The sequence below is a fragment of the Cricetulus griseus genome, assembly GCF_003668045.3.
Source record: "Cricetulus griseus strain 17A/GY chromosome 1 unlocalized genomic scaffold, alternate assembly CriGri-PICRH-1.0 chr1_1, whole genome shotgun sequence".
Classification (NCBI taxonomy): Eukaryota; Metazoa; Chordata; class Mammalia; order Rodentia; family Cricetidae; genus Cricetulus; species Cricetulus griseus.
The window spans coordinates 259,929,554-259,946,222 of NW_023276807.1; positions in this window are offsets into that span (position 1 = coordinate 259,929,554).

The window sequence follows — 16,669 nt, forward strand, 5'->3', positions numbered from 1 at the left end:
GTCAAATGCCATCATCTGCATACAGAAAAGAACAAAATACATACTAACCTGATATTGTGGTGACAACTACATAATTTTCTTGCTAACTAAAGGATGATTTCTTTAAATAGACAATTAGAATATTCCATATGCTTTTATTTAGATAATAATATAGGAAAATTATTATTGAAAGTAAGGAAGAATATATTTTATGTGACTAATATGTGCTGTGTGCTATACCAAAGACCTTCGCATTGTTTTATATGTTCTGTTACTTACGCATAGAAAATATGCCATCAGAAATTTTCATTTGTCCAGTAAACAAACATTTGTATATAAAAAATGACTCCTATGTATAAGATGTAACAAAATACACTAGTTATCCAATGTCACCATATACAATGTCATCATATAACTAACAAATTGGTGGTAAATGTCATTATCCTACCAATAAACCATTATCCACCAATAAACCAATGGATGTTTATATACTAACTTACATATGCATATTATTATAAAGGCATTTGGTAAAGGTTATCTTGGTTATTGATATCTATATAAGTGACTGGGATTAATGTATATGCCAGACACACCGAGAGCTACCAGAAAGACAGTGACACAGCAAATTGAGGAAAAAGGAATTTGGGTAAAGGGAAAAGTCAAAATGGAGGACAAATGTCAGCATCACCACTATATATTTTATAATAATATGTTACATGCTTAAAATATTCTGAGTGACCTGTCCTCCCATAAAACTTCACTAAGGAAATAAGAAAATAATGAAAAAAGAAAATGGTTTATAAGAATGTCCACTAAGACAGATCATTAGTGTAGAATGGTAAGTGATTATTAGGCACAAATTCCTGCAGATGCCATTAATGACTATAATGGAAGATATCTCCTTATAAAGGGCAATAAGAATATCACTTAGAGGTTTTTAAGAGATACAGTAGAACACGGTGGGTAGATGTGAATAACTCAGGAAAAATTCTTTCAAGGAGTTAATCTCGCAGGGAAGATGGGATAGCAAGAGGGGTAATTAGGGGCATAAAGGGGACATTTTAAGGTTGAATAAATTTTAGCATATGTTATATCAAAACATTAATCCTGTAAAGGACAAAAAGATGATGAGGAATGTTCAAGGTAAACACATCAGGGTAATAGGTTGAAAGCAGATCCAGATTATGAATTTGCTAGGGTAAAATTGTCATCAAGCATGGATGTCAGGATAGGTAATTCATAGCAGCAGGAATAAGGAGTACACATTGTTAAAGACACTGATGGGGGAGCTGATATGTGGAACATATTGGGGTTGCCAATAAAATGCTTATGGTTATCAACAGTGGCTGAGAATTGGAGAGATGATAGTGAAATGAGATACAATATTAAGGGACATTCTCAACCTCTGTTATAGGCATTTAATGTAGAATTTGTTAACAGTGGTGAGCATCTGTTGCTCTTGTTTATTTTCTATCTGTGAGAGAAGGTAAACTGTAGGTGAGCAACTGAATTAAACAGAAGTCATGAATTTAACACCCACCCTTTAAAAAAAAGGAAGAAAAAAAGCAAACAAAAAAAGGTATTGAGAAATATTTTAATCCATGGTATTTAACAATATGACACTAAAGCAAGCATCTAAGGAAAAATGAGGAGAAATAAAACAGTGGTAGAATTCAGTGAGATGCCAAAGTAATTGGGCAAGAGTTACTGAAATTTTTAAACACTCTACATGTTTCTCTCTGGATGTAGAAAACATTAAGGAGGAACTGATTTGACAAAATACAGATTATAGAGTTAGGAATAAACACAAGCTCAATTTATCCTGTACTATTTTGAGACATTCCAATTTTACTTCACTAATTGACAGTCAGTTATAATAAGAAACAGATCTCTGTTATTGCCTGTTTCATGTACTATTTAACACAGACTTTCAAATGTCTTCCTTGTTGCAAGTAAACCATTTAGTAGTTACATCGTCATGGAACATCATTTTGCCACTTGCTCACTTGCTGCTCTTTAACTGTTTACATATAACCAAAGGAGAATTGGAACTCTGATGACTTCACCCAGGTTTCTTCTGTCATTTGATAAATGTCTCCTAAATAGGCACATAGAATTTTGCATAGGGACATTCTTACGAAAAGAATGCAAACACCATCAAGAATATCTGGTGCTTAAAACAAACAAACAAAAAAAAAACTTCCCTCACAACATTCTCTCTCTCTCTCTCTCTCTCTCTCTCTCTCTCTCTCTCTCTCTCTCTCTCTCTCTCTCTCTCACACACACACACACACACACACACACACACACACACTGGCGGGGGTAAAGTTCAGAGGAGGAGGACTGATGAACAAAGGGTCCATACCAAGCTCGTGAAACCCACAGAAACAGCTGACCTGAACAAGCCAAAACTCTTGGCCCCAGACTGATAGCTGGGAAACCAGCATGGGACTGATCCAGACCCCACAAACGTGGGTGTCAGAGAGCGGACCTTGGAAATCTATGGGGCCTCTTGTAGTGGATCAGTACTTTTTGCTACCATAGGAATGGACTTTAGGAGCCCAGTCCACATACAGGGATACTCCATGAGGCTAGACACAAGGGGGTTGGCCTAGGCCCTATCACAAAGGATATGACAGACTTTGAAGACCCCCCTATGGAAGGCCTCACCAGCCCTTGGGAGCAGAAAGTGTATGCGATGGGTAGGTCGTTAGTTGGGGGCAGTGTCAAAGGAGGAGTGGAGGGAGAATGACCTGGATTGACATGTAAAATAATTTTCTTTCTAATAAAAAAGGGGGGGGAATCCAAATAAATAGCTAACTATTTTTTAAATGAGCAAGTAATTGAAAGTGGGTTTAGAGTTTATCTGTACTAGTGTTGGCCAAATAAATAGTAATAGTATTATAAAATATTTCTTGATTAGCTTGACTTAGAAAATGTAATTAGAGAATTGGAAACTATTTCTATCTATTGGCCTTTACGATACTAGTTTTATTTGCTTCAGTATAGATAACCATAGGTTTCCAAGAATTCTCAAAATGGAGCCAACCACAAATCGAGGATTAATTTTAGGACTAGGAGATTCTCATTACCAGCCAGCTTACTCTGTCATGGAGATATTTCAGTTTCTGCAAATTAAAGCAGGACAAATTCTCTAGCCTGTATTTCTGATTTCTTCACTTTTTGCCTTCATGTTTGAGTATACACTCACAAACTCCCAAGCATGTATACATGTGCACACATTTCATCATGTCCTTCTCTGTTTGAAACAAAAGAACATTGAAACAGGAAATGCATATGAATTGGTGCTTGAGTGTGACCCACACTGAACTGAAATGAAATTACAAATGTGAAGGCTATGTACCTGTTTTGGGATTCTATCTATGCTGAATAAGATGATCAATTCTGAGGAGAAAGTATTAAATCACATCATATGCTAATGAATTATATTATAAATCAAATGTTTCCTAATTATAATAGATTAATGTCAGTTTTTAAAGATACATGCTAATAAATAGAATAATATAAACATATGAAAATATATTATTGTATAGAAAACAAGTGAAAATAAGAATGGGGTATTGTGAAATGATTACTCATATTTATAAAAAAAAATTTCTATACTTGTTAATGATCTACAGACAAGTCTGAGATATGACCAAGGATGATAACAAATCTTAGAATTACATAGGCAAATATGTTTATTATCTGAATCTAATATAAAGATAAATTTGCACATGTATTAGTAATAATAATAATTTTTATTATTGGTAAGGTAAATTATACAACTTTCCCATATTTATCCCAAGCATACTAACGGACTTTGGGAGCCCACTCCACATAGAGAGATATTCTGTCAGCCTAGACACATGGGGGAGTGCCTAGGCCTTGCTCCAAATGATATGACAGAATTTGAAAATCCCCCATGGAAGGCTTCACCCTCCCTGGGGAGCAGAAAGGGGATGGGATAAGGAGTCCCTGGGGGGCCGGAGGGGGGGTAGAGGGAAAGGGAACTGGGATTGACATGTAAAACAAGCTTGCTTCCAATTTAACTAAAAAAGAAAAGAAAAGGTAAAATGCCAGACAATAGCAGCTGTATGTTTTTGTTCTGATACTACCAGAAATTACTCACCTTTTCCTAGGACATCAGAAAAAAGCAGGGTGCACAGCTTACCAACATATTATCTTTACAGAACACCCTAATGTCATCATGAGTCTGCCATGATAAAGAAATGACTTAATTCCCATGCAAATAAGTAAAGTTTCATAAGCTTGGGGAGCTGTGATAGATTATAACTAGCTTTTTTATTTTATTTTATTTTATTTCATTAGTTCAAATTAGGAACAAGCTTGCTTCACATGTCAATCCCTTCTCCCTCTCCCTCCCCTCCCCCCAACATCCCACCTGCCCCTAGCCATCCCCCCCACTCCCCTCAAAAGGGGCTCCCCAAAATCTACCACATCATCCTGGGCCAGGACTAGGCCCTTCCCATGTGTCTAGGTCAAGAGAGCATCCCTTCACAAGGGATTGGCTCCTAAAATCCCTTCTTTTTTTTAAAGACCTTACATATTTAAAACAGTGCGTTACCCTGTACAAATGGAAAAAATTAAGTTCAACATTTCTAGAACAATATGGCTGTTAATTTTTGTACAATGCCAACTCAACACAGTAAACTGGGATACTTTTTTCCAAAGTTGACAGCACAGCTAAAGTTTCCAAAAATTCAATATATATATATATATATATATATATATATATATATCAATAATGGCAGTATGTTATGCATCAATAGCAGCAACAGCTTTTCCAGGTTCTGCAGTCATTTGAACAAAAATGTAGAGACATCCAGCACTCTCCGTGTAAAAAAGAAAAAGTAAAATACAAAATCCCAGAAAAATAGCACGGTTCTGCTACTCTTGTGGTACCTGGCACCATTATTTTTTTTAATTAGCTTCTCAATCATCATCTGGAAGGAAACCATTCTGAGCAACATCATTAAAAACAGCTCTGATAAAGCATGGTCACTACTAAGTATCATAAAGCAGGTCCACATGTGAGTGAGTACATATGTTTGACTTTTTGTGATTGGGTTATCTCACGCAGAATGGTTTCTTCAAGATCCCTCTATTTTCATGCAAATTTCAAGATTCCGTTGTTTTGTTTTGTTTTGTTTTGTTTTTCTGCTGAGTAGTACTCCATTGTGTAAATGTACCACATTTTCTGTATCCATTCTTTAGTTGAGGGGCATCTAGGCTGCTTCCAGTTTCTGCCTATTACAAATAATGCTGCTATGAACATGATTGAACAGATGTTCTTGTTATATGAATGTGCTTCTTTTGGGTATATGCCTAGGAGTGGAATTGCTGGACCTTGTGGTAGACTCATTCCTATTTTCTTGAGGAGTTGCCATACTGATTTCCACAGTGGCTGTACAAGTTGGCACTGCCACCAGCAGTGGAGGAGTGTTCCTCTTTCTCCACATCCTCTCCAGCATAAACTGTCATTGGTATTTTTGATTTTAGCCATTCTGACAGGAATAAGATGGTATCTCAGAGTTGTTTTGATTTGCATTTACCTGATGGCTAAGGATGTTGAACACTTTCTTATGTGTATTTCAGCCATTTTAGATTCCTCTATTGAGAATTGTCTATTTATAACTAGCTTTTCAAATAAATGAGTTAGCATTCTAGTATAAATCATGGGCAAGTGCTCCATTTCTGAATGTGCCAAGAATTATGAGAATTTAGAGATTTAAGCACCTTTAAAACTGAGAAAATAAATTGTATAACTGAATTCATAATTCATCAAATATGTCAAAATATTCCACTAGATTTTGATCATTTTAATAAGAGAATTTTCATTATTGTTGTTATTATATTTCTAGTGGAACATGGATGTAGTTTCCCACTTACTAAGTTACTAATTATCATGCTGCATCACAGAGAATTTGATGTAAATGTATCTCTCCTTCTATTCATCATAAGTTTCTCAGGAAATCTCTCTGAGGATAGGTACTAGAGCAGCCAGCATTACAAAATATACAAAATTCAGTATCATTATTTCTATTTCTAATTGCCCTTTAATAATTACCTTTGACTGTGTTATTTACATGTGGTTTTATAGTCAAGACATTGAGACTATAAGTAAAATCCTATGAAAATTGTCATGGAAACCAGACATTGGTAACTATGTTCTATACAGAGTTAACTGAAGGTGGGCCTTAACAGTTATTCTTATTCTTTCCTTTTGTTTATATGTTTTTAATTGAGATAGAAGTACATCACCTCCTTTCCCATGTACCCTTCTTTGCCTCTGTATAAACTTCTGTGAAATCCCAAAACTCAAATAAATAAATAAATAAATAAATAAATAAATAAACTTGAAAGCAGCGCTCAGTACTCCTACATTCTAACCTCCATGTATAAAGAGACACTACTGAAATGTTTCATTAAAATAATTAAAATGATTTATTTTAAATTTCACATTCAGCATATATTTGCTAGAGTGACAGTAAATAAGCATAATTTTAAATTGCCACTATTGTTCACAGCTATAAGTAATATTTACATTTATGGTAGAAATTATGAAATATCTCAGTATGAAAATTCTGAGAAACCATGAGTTGAGTATAATTACAAAAATATCATTTGATTAATTAATGTAAATGATGATTACTCAGTACATTTTATTCCATGGGAGCATATTGTGCACAATATGTTTGACACAGAATATAAGTTTGTCTAACTGACATTTCATGCACAGATACCAAAGAACTTGAAACCCTCTGAATAACATTTTCCGGTGCCCCACAGATGGTGGTCCTTCTCAGTGTGAAGACAGATATCACTACACAAACATAAGGAGGGGATCCTAAAGTTACTGTCCTTCCATGTAGCAATACTCTGAGGGCAGGAAAATCTTTCAGCACTGAATATAAACGGGGACATTTTCCCAGGGGAAAAATATGTTTTCTGTGTAGTCAAAGGAGAGAGGGATTTAAGGTTAATTATGTTTTCAATAAACTGTTTTGTTTTGTGAGGAAAAGTTCCTCTCTACTCTCAGAGTGCTTTTTCTAGTATCTTTGGACATGTCGACTCATGTAAGTCATTTGAATTCTCCTGGATCTACTAAAGAACAAACTCAGAAAGAAAATTAATTTATAGAAAAAGTAAACACCGAAAGAAGCATCACTCAATACATTTTTTCAGCCACTGGGAAATATTTTACTTCTGCCTGAGACTTTCATTTTGAAATACAATTCCAGTATGTACAGCATCGCAGCATCCTGTACAATTCTTCTGGTATCCAGCTCTGTAAACATCATTGTGATCATTCTGAACAAGCTGGTTCTTGCAAATTCACGGAGAAGCAAATATTCTTTCTTCAAATGGGCACATAGTACATATGTTAAAGTATATATGCTGCACCTTCAACTACACAATGCTGGCACTGAAGCTGACAAACGAGCCATGCATTGAAACACAAACCCTTAAGAATCATTGTTTGCATTAAACCAATAAAGAAGAACAAATAAGCCTGAAACAGGGAATAGGTAGGATTTTGTTTTCAGAATTTGTTACTGACCCCTATAAAAGGATTTCTTTCAAATCTTTATATAAACCACTTATCTATTTATTCATAAATAGTAGGTGCACGAGAGACTTGAAGACTGTGAGAGGGTGTAGATAAGGAGGGCCTTTAGAGCATATCACTGCCTGCAAACTTGTGTACCTAGGAATGAGTGGCATACATTACTATATCACCGGTACATGTAACAGGCAATGGGGCAATGCCTCATTACGAACCAAAGAAAACCACCTGGGAACAAAAGCAATGCAATGTTCACATGTTCAGCCACTTGCCACTGCACTATAACAGAATAGAACCTTGTGGTTTGTTGGCACTTGCCCTACAGTATGAGCAGTTTCTTCTTTTCTCTGGGTTGCAATTTTCTCACCTATGGGAGGCATAGACTAGTTTATATAATATCAAAATACCTTCTGGTTTGACCAATCTCCTGAACAGCACCTTGTTTCTTGCCTGGTTTTATCAGAGTTTAAGCTTGCCATTCCGTGTTCTTGTTCCATTTATTTCCTCTTGTCTAACACTGTCATTTTACCAGAGCCAGAAAACCGCTCTTTTTCATTCCTAGAATGTTCCATTTTTAAGTGTCTTTTCCTCTCTGTCATCAAAAGGAAATCCACAATGAATTATCCTTTACTTCTCAATTAAGTAAGTTTTGAAATACACAGTTAGAAAACTTTTCCATCTGTAATGAAATGCTAAGCGAATAAAAATTGCATATTTTTCTTTCAGTTCTCTTCTTTGTTGAGGTGCTTTCTGGATCTGTGGAAGAACACAGACAAAGGAGGCAGTCCTTGAAGGGAAACAATCGACAAATAGTTCCTCTAAGCAGTTGACAAAGACCCTGTTGTGCCTCTATGCAGCAGTTGGAAAGTTTAATGAAAAAGAGAAGTAAAGAGCCAAATAATTTACTTCTTAAGGAACTAATCCCTTGAAAATTATGAGAAATCTGACTGTCATATGTGCCAAGCATAATAGGACAGCATTATTAACCTATTAGCGGCTAAGCACAGCCTGTTAATAAGCAGTGCTTAAAGGTTCAGGTTCTCAAACATAGATAAAATGCTTGCCAAACATCCCAGGCTAAATTCAAATGGGATTAAAAATAATGAACACAAGGCAGATTAAAGAAATAACTATGCATTCATAAAGTCAGCACTTTTCACTGAGTCTTCAATGGTAGAAATTCTAATGTGAAAAGCAAACATCTGTGGAATCTCCAAATATGTTTTTCATATATCATTACCATTTTATGTGTAATTAAAATATTGCGTACAACCCTGTGGTGACAAAAATGAATTGTGTTTATATCTCTCAAGTCAAAGTCATTTTCACTAGAATGAACTAAATAAGAAAAAACTTTTCAGTGTTTTTATTTTGTTTTCAAACTGAAAGACCATAAATTGCTCTACATGATTGAACAGCATATTGAATGAAACATTGTAGATGGTGCTGAAAGGATGCCAGAATCGAGGCAAACACACTGAGCTGAAGTTAGCTCTCTTTCTTAGCACACACTCTATTTTCTCAACATCATTTAACCTTGTTTTATTTACAAATATTCACTAGCCATGAGAATTTCTAATTTACAAGAAACTATGGAGTTGATAAAATCTCATGTTTATGAAAAAGTCCATAAGTGGTAAATGTCAGCCAGTTGTTCATAAACCTATTCTGGAAGGCCACATCAAAAGAAACACACACACTGAGGACTTTGTGAATTGCATGCAATAATAACCTTCATGGGGGTTTGGATGACATATTGCCCCTGGTTAGTTTATTTTTTTTTTTTAGAAAACAAAATACTTGCATTGTTTGAATGGTCTCATTGCATCCTTGAACTCATCTGAACTTTAAATTATAGTTAAATTTGCAAATACCTATTGACTATGTAGAATTGTAATGTGAGACTTCTAAATCCATGTCTGATGTTTCTTTTCAAGCATTTAATAATACTCTAATGGAGTCTTCAAAATAATTACTAGACATTGAAACTGGCTTTCATCAATGATATGTTCATGGTGCATGTAAGCAGAGAATTAACATTGCTATGGTCGTATCAGCAAGTGCCTACTTGACATCATAATTGTACTTTTGTATTAGGTTCTAAAGGTTACTGCAATAACTGCCTTCTCTTATAAACATCAGAGGTAGAAGTTAATGACGGAATAAAACCTATCGCCTTGTACACATTCAGATTTACTGTTCATGAGCATGTATGTCAATGGTTTTCTTGAAAATTTGGACAATCACAAATTACATGGAAACATATGTGAGACCAATAGCACATTACTTAAAATAGTCCCTGAATTTGGAAAGGTCTCCCTAGTAATAAATATTCTTGTGAATGGCCTTTGATGACACAAGAAAAGCTTGGCAAATGTGCATGCTATAATATTAGCACTGATGAAATTATTCATTGAAATTAACATGAAAACAGTCATAAGTATAAAATATTTTCTATTAATATACTCAGGGTGATAATAGTCATATAGATATTTCATTAAATAGTATTTTATACCAAAAATATGCTATAATATTTCCTGTCTAGTAATGTCTGAGGCAGAAGATATCTCTTGTAGGCACCATATATTCATCTTTAATTTTATTAAATGCTGTTTAAAAAAACAGCTGGTCTCAGATTTGAAGATTGATAATATGTGTTAACATGAAAGCCAAAGAGAAATCTAACTTACTTAACATGTGGAAGCCTTTACTTTATTGTTTTTCTATAGAAAAGTCAATAATCTGTTGCAAAGTGAAGTAGACAAAGTTAGGAATAAACATTTGCAGATACAAAATAACAGCATCTACAACAAATCCCTGTAAAACATTAGTAACAGATAACCATCTATGAAACTCCACATGATGGAGTAGAATGCTTGGTTTTAATACAATTTGCCTTTAGAAAGACAAATTTTCTCATTGTCCCTCATTTGCTTCATGGAAACCAAAGAGGAGACACTTTGTAGTAAAGGCTTTAATCCTGATATGGTTACCGTTTGAAAGAAGTGCCCAACCCTGGGTATCAAGAGTTTTACAGGAAGTCATTTGGTTCTGCAGAAACTGAAAACCTAAGCGCATGTTAGGACATTTGCAAGTGCACTTCCACTGATTGATTCCATTAAACACTACGTTCACCAGGAAGAATGGTGTAACCAAATGGCTGAGACCAAATTCTGGCATCCAATGTTGCCTTAAAATAATGAATAAACTCATTCTCAGAATTTCCTATACAACAAATAGTTCATGGTAATAAACTTTTAGGAACTTAACAATACTAACATGAAAATTACTGCTAGAAATTTCCATGAAGTACTTAAATATTAACTAAAAATTTAGTGTAGTAACCAAAATACCTTGATTGCTAAGTTGTTGTGATGTTGAATATGTTCCACATTGCAATTCAAAAGCTGTATCTTGTATTAATTAACCTAAATATTCCTTGTTGGTGTTGGTATGATAGCACCGAGGACTGCCAGGACAAGAATTGTGTTTGAGTCCTGAATTTCTGCCAGAACTGGATGCAATCTCATTAGCATATTCATCAGTCATAGCCCTGCATCCAGTGCCAGGAGGCTGCAAAATGTTTTGGACTATTTGTTGCAGCGATGGAGGGAAATGCTAAATTAGCTTTAAGAAAAACCCATTATAAAATATAAAACATAACATCTAGTATTGTCAAATTACTTCAAAACCTTTTTAGTAATTATTGTACACATAATAGGAATTTCAAGAAGGAGATATAAAACAAAGCTTTTCCATTGTAAAGTACAATTTACTTATTGGAAATAGATATTATTATAGTTTCATTGGTCAAGTAACACTTTTCATAAATAACATACCATATTGAAGGAAAAATTTAATACTGAGAAGGTGCACTTTTTTCATTAAAATATAATTCTTAAATATTTTAATTACCATGAATCTCATTTCTACTAAGGAATGTACACAAAAAATTCTTAAAAAATAAAACTATTACACAATGTTCAGTTCCTTTCATGTGTATGACATATATCAATGTATATACATTGATTAAGAAAATTTATTAGGATGCTGCCTTATTCTTTTATTCATAAAAAATTAATCCTGTTAAAAATAAAATTGTGATGGTCTTAATGACCTGTGATATTCTTGTTTCTATATCTACATGCCAAATCTTACATGTACGCACACATTCACAAACATATGTTGTATGGTTTTCTTCTGATGGATATAATGCCTTATTTACTTTTATTGAACCTTGAACAGGTTAGATTGTATCAATTATTTCTGTTGTTTGTACAACACAAACTATCACAGAATTAAATGTGTCAGATTTACCACTGTGTTAGTTCAATGCTAAAATCAGACATTTTTCTCTCTAAAGAACATGTGTAATTCGCATTTACATCTCTTTAACATTTTCTGAATGTCTGTGGTAGTGTGTGTGTGTGAGTGTGTTTGAATGTGTGTTTCTACAGCATATTGGTATGTCTCTCACACACACATATAAAAGCACAAATTTACAGTCATCTACGTAGTTCCACTTAGTACTTATAGTTTTAGAAATAAAAGCTATGCTGAAAAATATTATAATAATCATATGCTTCCATAATGCATATAAGTTATAACTAGAAATTCTGTAATTTCAGTTAAGTTCACTTTATATATTATTTCTTTTGGGAATTAGTATGAGATGGAAAGAAATCAGAAATAAGTTCTCTAGGGAGTAAATATCTGTTTTTCTGATGTTCTTCTTTTTATATAAGGACCTTGCAACTGTACCATTTGTGATTAAATTCCCTCATCCCAGTTCATTTCATCAACGTCTTTGAGGGACAATTTGTGTGTATCACAATAGCAAATTATTTGGTCTACAAGAATAAAATAGTAAAAGATATTTTTTAGAGTGTAGTGAGATAGACAGTTAGCAAGCTTCTATATAGAATGATAAAATTATGCATGGGTAGGTATCCTCTTTTCTTCCTCATCTTTCCTACTTATAAAAAGGAACCTTCTTAATTTGAAATGTTATGCTAAGAGATGAAGACTTCAGCCAGACAAAAATGAGCAGTGTAATTTGATCTTTCCAACTTCAAGTTTGAGTCATAGGTCGGCAAGTGTAGCAGCAAGGGAACATTTTAAAATAAATGTCAGGAACAGTTATGAATCGTCTGCTGGCTGAAAGCCAGATAGGGGTGAAAGGTAGGAAACTTGTGAACATCAAAGCACATGATTTTCAGGGTTGGAACATGGTGCTCTGAAACCTGAAATGGTAGCAGCCAAGGGTTACCTTGGATAACATTTCTTGGAAATTTTTCAAATTAATGAAGGATTTTTCTCGCTAACTTGATTATTTCTTGTTGCCTTTATGTTCACTGTCCACTTGGAATGAGAGCAAAATGGCAAGATTAGCATCAAATTATTATTCATTTACTTGTTATTTTTGTCTGTATGCCTATGCTTCTGAATGCTGTAGTGACCATTTCAATATCCATGACTCAGAAATCTTGTCATCTTTATGATCACAGGGCTCCCATAGGAAATGGGACTAGATAATGCAGGGATCTAGGATAAAACCCAGTCCTACTGTTCTAAAAACAAAGAAACAAGCATAGTAATAAAATGACTCCTAATGACATTCTGCTATACTTATAAATCAGTGCCTTGCTCAACCATCTCTTTATTGGTCCTGCAGCAGATGTGAAACGTATAGTCAGACAATATGCAGAGAGTGAGAGACCTTGGAACACTCATCCCTATGTGTGGTGTCTCCATCAAATCCCTTCCCTTTAAGCTCAGGGAACTCTGTGGAAGACAAAGAAGACAAAAGTGTAAGAGCCAGAGAGGAAGGAGGACAACAAGAAAACACAGTCCTTTAAATCAAGAGGATCTACACACATGAATTCAGACTGAAGCTGCAATTACAGAAACTTGCAGTTTCTATCCAGAGAGGGTTCTAGAGCTGAAAGGAGAAGCAGTCACTCTTCCCCCATCCCTGTCACAGAAGACATCTCCTATTGATAACCCCTCTCTAATAAAATTGCAGTTTTTGTCAAGGGTGTCTGGAGCATGGGGGTTGGCAGGAGGAGATACTCCTATGGGCGGTTGCATGCCTAGGAGTAGATGACTGTCGGAAAAACAACTCATGGACATTGGGGGCGTTCATTTCATAATGCCCTGTCAGTACTTTTCCTATCTCTCTCTTTTTAATTTACATTACTGATTTTTTTTAATTTTGTACTATTTGCATATATTTTTGCTTCTCTTTTTACTCTGCAGGTCCTTTGTATATGTGTTACAGCTTCCAGTTTAGTGCTATTATGGGATTTCTGAGTGTGAACAATTATCTCTTCTGTCTTCTCCTGGGCTCTTTTCCTCTTGTTTGTTTGGTCTAATTCCTATGTGCTATTTCATTTTATTATATTTTATTTTATTATGGGCCCCCAGCAGCCTGTTTGTTTTCTAAGGAGAGACAGAAAGGGGTATTTCCACATGGGAGGGAGGGCAGAAGGAACTGGGAGGAGTAGAGGGAAGAGAAAACCCATCAGGATATAGTACATGAAAAAAATTCTGTTTTCAATTAAACAAACAAAAAGGTAAAAAAGTGTCTTGTAAACTTCAGAGATATTTCAGTGGACAGGTGAGTACTGGAGTTTCTTTCCTTATGTCTCCTTCCTTGTCTCCCTCTCTCTGTCTCCTTCTCCTCCCCCGTCCCTGTCACATAGGTACGTATCCATTTCTACATATGATAATGTCATATGATAATAACATATGAAAAATAATGGTCAGTAGCAGTCAAAACACTATGGTATATTTACTCAGTCTGTAGCCTCTATGATATCCAAATTTAAACAGCTACTATAATATGCATATTTAGTCATCTCCTCAACCATTATTTTAATCTTGCTGGTATTAGTAGTTCAATAAAGTGATAGCCTAAATCTGTGAAGCATCTCAAGGCCTTGTCTATTTAAATTATAGATGGGTGATAGTGGCAACCAGCACCTCAGGAAGCAGAGGTAGATAGATATCTGTGAGTTCAAGGCCAGCCTGGTCTACAAAGTTCGTTCCTGAACAGCTAGGGCTGTTACACAGAGAAACCTTGTCTTCAAACTCCCCACACCCAAAATGTTGCAGATATTTCCTTTGTAATGTGCTCTCATGAGCAATACAGCACATCTGTTATCAGAATTTAGAGTAAGGCAAATGGTGCACTTTAATATTGGTCTATAATCTTGCATATATATTTATTCTTTTGTCCCAGCCACCTGTTTACTAGAGAGTATCAAAATAAGGCTACGAATGGGTGTTCATTTAAACATTAAAATAAAGTTTTTAATGAAGGCACAAAAATTTTCTTTGCCATAAAAGCACATAGAATTTTTTTCTCAATTACTTATAACTTAACTTGACATCCTTTACAGACTCAAACTGTATACCATATTTAAGACTTTTCTTCAATTTCTTGTTCCTCTGTGAAGCTTCAAGTTTAAATTGGTAATTTAGAATTACCCATTCTTGGATTCTTTTGGAGAAAATAACTTCTTGATTTTTCTCCTAGAAAATAGCGCATCCATTCAAGTTTCTCCCTATTAGGTTTATAAGCATTGTCTATACTTCTTTATGAGTAACATACTTGCAAAACTTGGATCTGCCATATCTCATTCATGCTCACTCCCTAATTTCTCTTCAACTCTATGTTCTTGGATATCTTCTGCCACAAATCAAAACTCCATAAAGCAAATCTTATTTGCAATAATAAAGGAAAACTAAAAAAGGAGGAAGTTCTTTTAGGATATACTTTATGTAACTGACGTCTACTGTGAAACGTGTGCACATGTATACACACACACATACACACATACACACACACACACACACACACACACAGAGCTGAAAATGAACCAACGTACACCATTATCAGTTCTGACACTTTGTAACACAAGATGACAATACACTAACAACATTTCAAATTATAGATTTTGTAGAGAAATGGCAAGAATGATAACATTTGATTCATGTCCTCAACAGAAAAGACCACATGAAGGTCAAAGGGCTCAAGGGTATATCAAGGCACAGGACAGCTTTCTGTGCCAAAGCAGACTGTTTTATTTGCAGGTCTCTGCAGTCCTAGCATGTATTCCATGAGCACATGAAGAGGGTTATAGCTTGAGTAGTTGTCTGAGGATTTCAGAGGAGGTTGGGATGATTTTGTTGTAATGTAAGAACTAGATTGGGAACTGAAGAATGGCAAAGACTTAGGTTAGGAAACAGCAAAAACTCTGGTGTTATGTCGCTTACAAAAGCAGATAAAAAGCATGCAGTAACAGAAGAAACAAAGCATACTCAGTACAATTAAAAAAAATAAAAAGAACTTTTTTTTTAATCAGTGATGGTTTGGGAATCACTATTTAGTATGGTTCCATCCCTGATTTAATCAGGTGTGAAAATTAAAGGTATGTGCAATCTGAAGATGTTTAGATACTCACCTTGAAAAGTCTTAACATAATCATAAAGTGAATTTAAGAAGGATAGGAGTGAGGTTACAAATGCGCTCTCTGCATACAAAGAAGGATGGCGAACATATAAATCCTGAGAAGCTCTTTGAATTTACACATCACTCATCATCATGCAAGTTTTATTAATAGAGTGATGAGAATAACTTATCGAAAATAAAAGCACACTGACCTTCACTTTGAGCAATACCAACAAAAGAACTTGAAAATGTTTATAATGTGTTTCTCCTGATACAAATATTTTCTGAATATTAGTTTCACCCCAGTACCTATTTCTTATGATTATCAGAGGCTTTTTCTCACAATATTTTAATTCCATTTAGCTGAACCCAACTAAAATGACAGTATTAGGCAACATTTTCTTTTATTTTTTGTTTTTACTTATATTCAGGTTTTTTATATGAATTCCATTGCTTTTCCTACAGTATATTTTTGACTTATCATTTGCAATATGTTCTGAGTCTACAGGGCTTGAGTTTTCTGATAGTTCGGACCCAAGAAATGCTAATATAGTTTCGTAGTTCCTGTCATAAACTTTCAACTATAGATAAGAAATAGTAAATGAGTAACAGTGATAAATAAAAATAGCATACAATTTATATTG